This window comes from Anneissia japonica, unplaced genomic scaffold (genome assembly GCF_011630105.1).
Source record: "Anneissia japonica isolate Jap-2015-1 unplaced genomic scaffold, ASM1163010v1 scaffold694_len1028156_cov167, whole genome shotgun sequence".
NCBI classification, from domain to species: domain Eukaryota; kingdom Metazoa; phylum Echinodermata; class Crinoidea; order Comatulida; family Comatulidae; genus Anneissia; species Anneissia japonica.
Genome location: NW_022727885.1, coordinates 307,037 through 314,720, shown reverse-complemented (window position 1 = coordinate 314,720; position 7,684 = coordinate 307,037). Strand labels below are relative to the sequence as shown.

The window sequence follows — 7,684 nt, the reverse complement described above, 5'->3', positions numbered from 1 at the left end:
TTCACAACCTTACGAAAACGATAATACGAATGATGCGACATCATCATTTATCATCAAAGCAGTCTTGAAAATACATGAGCTAAGTATGATCGTTGATTCATGTAAAATGGATGGATGGCCTACGTTGTAACAGATACGCTACTGTAAGGGAAGAGTTGTCTTAAAATTTAATGACATCTCCGTATTCGTTATCATTTTCGTAATCTTGCGAAAACTCCCTTATACTTCTATTATCATCTAAGCATGAACAGTAGTGGTCATCCATTGGTTGGGACTAATGTAATTGTTTTTAAATAATTTAAGTTACCATTTCAGAGTCTATATCTATTTTGAGCGGTGGCACCGGCAGAAGTGCAGGAACCCTTCCCAGGGAGAAAATAATCTATGTAGTTTTACAGAATGTGTTACTCAAATCCCCTACATTGTCGGAGTTTCCGGGCCCCACCTCCTAGAACCCCTTTGATGATTTTTCTCATTGGGAAGATCGACCTTCCCATCGTGAACGCGCCCCCCCCCCCCCCACCCTCCTCGTTGGGGACATCGGAACCCCGTCTGGCAAATCCTGGCGCCACCACTGTCTTTTAATTAACTGTTTCATTTATTAAATTGATTGATTTTGTTGTCAAGACAACTTAATTAACTGTTTCATTTATTAAATTGATTGATTTTGTTGTCAAGACAACCGCCATGCTCTAAACGCAGACAATAGGTCCCCGGCGGTAAATCTCGTCGGGCTTTGTCGTACAATGATGTCTGTAAGTAGTTACAGTAGTTGACGTACAAGTGCAAGACAGTAAATAATAATTATTAAGTTTTTTTTTCATCTAATGACAATCTGTATTTTTTCTCTTCCTCCCTCCCCCCTTCCCCTTATGTTGCAATGCTGGGCCGTTATTTATGACACACTGTTGAACTTCCTGCTTGTGAAATACTGTGTGAATATACACTAACTTAACAATGAACAATGGTTACGATGAAAGAAATTAAAAGATTCGTGTTTGAAATATTTTGTCAGTTTTCTTATTTAGTTTCTTAAAACATGTGTAGGCCTACTTTGCTAACCAAAGCCGGGCACTGGCACCGTACAACGAATCCAACTCTCCACACCCTGTGTGGTGAGTTCTAGACGATGCAACGTCGTCTGTTGATTGTCGGTGGCAGTTTGATTCGCGTCAGCCAATGACCGCAGGGTGTAGTAAGTGCGCTGATTAACAACTTGCTGTATTTCTAATAAATGATACATTATTCATAATAGTAACCCACCTTAAAAGCTTAACTGTAAAAATTACCCACTATCATAAAGTCGTTACTTTTGGTGTGCCAAAATACAGAATTATATGCCTAAAAATGACAGTGAAATAATCAGTTTGCTTTACATTTGATTTATAATTTTCTTTAAAAATACCTAAGTAATAAGGCCTCTTGTATGCGTTTTGTTTTAAGTATTAAAAAAAAGTATTACTTGCATAGTAATCATGTATCATAAACCATTTATTTGCAAACATGTGTCCCCTGTTTCCTACAAGTATCATCAGTGCTAACTTTTTTCAGAAATTAAAATGCAAAATACTGGTAAATAATATTAATTAATTAATGATGATGATGATGATAAAATAATAATAATAATAATAATAATAATAATAATAATAATAATAATAATAATTATTATTATTATTATATTCTTACTTTACCGTATATCTATAATACTGTTAATGAGCTATTAACTATAATGCTGCATTGACAAAATAGACGAGTCCTGTGCTGTACACGCATGCATGCGCATGTTGGTTTATACTTGAATGAGGGTATTGATCGTAAAGTCGAGTATCGATTACTATAATCACATTACACAGTATCGGATGCGATTAAGCGATCTAGCAGACACGATTTGATAAAATATTCGGATCATATTCGTTGGTTTTTAACCACTACACAGCACACATCGATTTTATACTACACATGTAAAAATACGTTGAAGAAAAATCGATAGTAAAAAGTATTAAATTAAATAATGAGACGTCAAATCATTATAGATTTTTAACAGTTGCAAATTAAATATTCAATATAGATTAAATATTTGTTGGCACTGTAATACATTCCAGAAGATGGCTATGACACCCTATGACACGAAACAAATTAAATAATGATAATAATAATAATAATAATAATAATAATAATAATAATAATAATAACAATAATAATGTTTTTAACATTTTATATAGGCATATATTGGATTTCCTAACCTTTTATACATTGCAGTGTATAAACAAAGATTTATATATTGGACCAATAAGGATTGAATTAAATTGATGATGATGATGATGATGATAATAATAATAATGATAATAATAATAATAATAATAATAATAACAATAACAATAACAATAATTATAACAATTATTATTATTACAGTACTGTATTATCATAATACAGTACTGTAATAATAACAATTATTATTACAGTAATGTATTATGATAATGATAGCGACGACGATCATGATAACGATATAACTGTATCAATGTCAATGATGATGATTTATAATGGTGATAAATGAATAATAATAATAAAATAATAATAATAATAATAAAGTAACAATAATAATCTTAATCATAATAATATGGTGATGATCATGATTTATTATGCTTTTTTTAATATTATTATTATTATTCAAAACGATATAATGTTTATTTTTTATTTTTATATAATTTTTGTAATAATTTATTTGGAACTACACTTTTTCATCCGTGGCACGCTTCTTAATGAAAGGTGCATCTAGAACAATTACTGAAAGGAAACAAAAACAAAGCAAAGTAAACAGAGGAAACTTAAACTAAAACATTAAAACATTTAATTTTATATATTAAAATATTATATTAAATGTTAGAACATATTACATGTTAAAAATGCACCAGGTGTTGTCAAATTCAAACAGTTTATTTTATCTTGATACAGTTTACACACCTCTTTTATAGTATGATGCTTTTTAAGTATTTATATAATGTTTTCTTTAACCTTCAGTTTTGATATTGAATTACTACCGGTACTTTTTGTGTTTGTATTCATTTTTCTACATTTTATACTACCTTTATTTATATGGACTTGCACGGTCTTGATGAAAACATCCCTGAGTGAATCAAGGTCACAGAGGAACTATTGGGATGATACAGATGTGAAATGTGTGTATGAGATGTATGGCAACAACCTGTCTGTAGAGTATGTCTGTAAACAAATAGGCTCCTAAACGGTGAGTCGCGGCAGGTATACATTGTGCCCAAGAAGTACTGGTGGACATGTAATTGTGTGGGAAATGTTTGTTTTTTCGGTTAGATAGAAAATGTAAGCTGTACGCGATAAAACATAATATGTTATATGTAATATACCCTCTGCCACCAGTTTTAAGTCGTTTTTTAGGAAAAATTTTGATTTGCGCATGCGTCAGAAAAAGTTTGCGACATTTTGTTTTCATCGCGATAACGTCAGTAGTAGTCATTACATAGAACAATAGGCTATAGGCCTATACCTCCATGTTTAAAGTCAGACTCCGGAAGAAAAAAAAATGTTGATATGTTGTAGAACTGATTTTTCTAAGACAGAAAAAAAGTTGTTTGACGAAAAACTGGGAAACGGTGAATGAGATACAGATTTTTTAATATTTAAAAACTGGGGGGAAAAGGGGCGTATTAACAAAAATGGACGAGACCTACCTGTGCTGTAGTGTACACGCATGCGCATTTTTGGTTTAATTTTCAGTTAGGTTATTGATCGTAAATTCGGGTATCGATTACTATAACCATTATTACACAGTATCAGATGCGATTAAGCGATCCGCTAAACACGATTTCGTAAAATAATCGGATTAAATTCGTTGGTTTTTGACCACTAGGCAGCACATCGATTTTATGCTACATGGGAAAATATGCTCTTTGAAGCAAAATCGATAGTAAAAAATTATTATCGAATAATGACGTTAAATTATTATAGATCTTTAACAGTTGCAACTTAAAAATTCAATATAGATTAAATATTTGTTGGCACTGCAATACATTCCAGAAGATGGTTATAACACCCTATGACACGAAATAAGTTAAATATTAATAATAATAATAATAATAATAATAACGACGATGATGATGATGATGATAATAATAATAATAATAATAATAATAATAATAATAATAATAATAATAATAATAATAATAATAATAATAATAATAATTTTACAATTTGGAGATCTTAATTGCCTAGGCGGGTAGTTCATCTACATAGGATGGAGATTTTGAACACAGGGACTAAAGCAGTCATCAGGATATTGAGGTTAACTCTTTGATGATTTGTTATGGTTGTTTGTATGATTTATAGGCCGAATTTCATATATTTTATTTCTCAACGAGAGTAACTTTAAGTACAATAGAGCCCCTGCTAATGAGACATCTTCCGAATAAAAAAAAAGAGACTGTCTTCTTATATGTGTTCCATGTATTATATGGGTTGCCCTTAATGTTAGGATATACCGTATTCTCAATCGATTGGTAGTTAAAAAAAAATTATCCTTTGTCACACAATTCCCACACTGTGACGTGATTCTAGAAGTATAGACACCGTGAGAACTTCACCAATTGATTGTATTTTGAAACAAGTTTCGATAATACTTATTGATTACATGCTAGATCAATAGTTACATTCATCGATGAGCAATCATACATCTACACTCTGCCTCTGGCCTTCATTTCTCTTCTAGCTTTGGTTGAGAAGGTACGTAAATTTCCTCGTTACTAATACACTTTTTTTATTTAGATTTTAGCCACGTTGCATTAATGTAACCGAATCGCATGCGCTAGCTTATGGAGATTCTTCACCTCATCAGTGGAGAATCCAACGGATGAAAGAAGATTTTTTTTTTTTTAATTTAATTTTTCTAATACTAGAATGGATTTTGAAGCTATGGCAAAAGTTCGCCCACCACGGTTTTACTGAACTGAGAATTCTATTAGTCATGTTGAACGCATTCCTCTTAGGGAGCTTTCGATTGCACGAGGACGGTAAGATCGTAGACCTTACTGACGTCACATAAAGTCATCTGCGCATGCGAGAACGTTAAGTTCTCGTTTGTTGTCGCGTGGAATCTAGGGCGCAATTTGATCGAATCTACGTTGTGCCAAAAACGTAGGACGGTCACGCATGAGTGAATCCGTTTTTGTGTCACGTCATCGCGCAAATCGAAAGCTCCGTATTAAGCGTCGTACGGCGGTCGTATGACCGCCGTACGTTTTCTATGAGCGTAGACGACGCTAGGCCGTCTGCTAATTGCCGGTGGCAGTAACGGGTCGTCATAAAGGCCAATTGCACGCGCATCGTGGCGTTGCGTTAAGGCCAACTCAGACAGCGTCGTACGACGCAGCCCGACTCGATTCATCGTCGGGGACAGTCTTAAGCCATCGTGAGAAATATTAATCATGTTTAATATTCTACGACGCGAATGCCCCTGACGCAAACCATCGCGTCTGCGTTGAACTCGCACGACACAGACCCGAACTCACACAAACGCGAACAAATCGCGTCGAGCTGCGTCGTACGACGCTGTCTGAGTTGGTCTTTTTCCATTGAATTTCGTCGGCCGACGATCGTCGGCGCAGTGAGTACTCGCGTAGTAAGCCTAGTACTTACTGTATTACTGTAGCCAAATCAGTTCTAATGACTAACAATGTTTGTATGTTTATATTTCAGCCTTCTGTGAAGATGTTGCATTTGGTATTGCTCCTGGGGATTGTGGGTAAGCGTTCTGAACTGGTATTTTATTCATTTAGCTCACTGAGAAACATTGCAGTCAAACTTAAAAATCTTTTGAAATTTACAATAGCAAAAACAAAAGAATTGAAAAACATTGAAATCATTCTAATTAAATTATTGCATTAGGAAATAAAGCAATAAAAATATACAAATATATATATATATAATTATATATATAAATATATATGTATGTATTAAACATCTTTACTTATGAAATAAAAATAAGAAGATAATAATGAGAATTACTACTACAACAAACACCACCTAAAATACTAATACAACTGACACCACCACTATTACTCCCACTACTTATATAATAATACTAATATAATAATAATAATAGGCCTAATAATAGTAATAATAATAATAATAATAATGATAATTTTCACAATAATAATAATAATGATAATACTGTAACAATAATTCTAAAAAACTGTCAGTAAATGTATTGTTAATAAAAATATGAAATATATAAAAATACAAATTAATTAAGATAATACTCGTTGTTACTACTACTACTACTACTACTACCACCACCTCTGAAACTACTAATATTAGCACAGTATTGGTAATAATAAGCATGATACTAATAATAAAATAAAAGGTAATAAATAATAATAATAATAATAATAATTATTATTATTATTATTATTATTATTATTATTATTATTAATAATATATTTATTCTTATATAGCGCAGAATGCTGGAAACCTCTATGCGCTTTACATTAAAAGCAAACTCCCTAAATGTATTTATGTATTAAATATAATATATATAAAAATATAAATTAATTAAGATAAGACTTTGGTCGTTATGAGTTTAATGTAAGCAGAGTCTCACAGTATTATTTGTTGTAATTTACCTGATTTAGCTTTTAGCCATGGTCAAGAATGCCTGACTGATCCCAACCCAATAACCGCTTGCACTGCTGAGGAGGTGATGGGATACTTACAAACAGCTGATTTTAGTAAGTTTAATACAATACTTCCCTTTTAGTCATTTGGTATCTCACAACCAGTAAAATGCCTCCGACAGGGACCAAAAAAAGATGCATGACAAAAGCATTTGTGGATTCAGGATGTTGAAAAGTTACACCCTGTAAATTTTTCAAAATTATAAAACACAAATGGAGAAAAGAAAATTATATTCAAATTTAAGTGTGAGAGTACCATCTCCGTTGCCGCCACAAAGTTTCTTACCTCAGCTCCAACCAGGGTGGGGACTGAGGTGGTATAGATTATACGTCTGTGAAAGTCCCTCCCTGCCCCCCTCCCCACCCCCATATTTCGAGTTCCTGGGTCCGCCACTGAAAAGGTTTAGACTTCCTCGACAGAAATCCGAATTCACCTTCACTGTGTTTCGGGCATATTTGAAGAATAGGCATTTCTAATACATGGAAATAACACCTTCGGATTGTACCGGTACTCCGACGAAATATTGGCTTCTTCCCTGACAAACGGTCCTGTTCCGCTGGACCCGCGCTAGCGCCGAAACCGGTAGTTAATACTCCAAGCTCAATTTGTCGTCCACGTCGATCTGGCGCATTAAACCTTTTCCAATTATGAAAATGATTGTTTTCATTAGGCCTATAGGTCCACCAACAGTCAAAATCTTTCATTAGGTCTGCCCCAACAAGATTTTATGGAAGTTAGAATGTACAGTAGTCAAGTACGGAAATAAAATATGTTTATAGGCTAAGGCTCGAACACTACAGTATTAATAATATACCTATACACAGGCAAAACAGCGGTAAGAGTGTTAATTCTGAATATACCCCGAATTTACAATGAGTTTATACAAAGAAATGTCTTGATCGTAACCTGTCTATTATCTTGATTCTGTATATATATATATAGGCCTAGTGCTTACTTAGGCCTATTTATTATATTTAAATAT

The 7,684-nt window shown here is 33.1% G+C and overlaps 1 long non-coding RNA gene across 1 annotated transcript; it reads left to right on the top strand.

Annotated features, from left to right (window-relative positions):
• Positions 1 to 4,652: 4,652 nt before the first annotated feature.
• On the top strand, positions 4,653 to 6,782 carry LOC117113818. The gene is made up of 3 exons (XR_004446260.1): positions 4,653 to 4,752; positions 5,725 to 5,770; positions 6,660 to 6,782. It is a non-coding gene; the product is annotated as an uncharacterized LOC117113818 (long non-coding RNA).
• Positions 6,783 to 7,684: the final 902 nt, after the last annotated feature.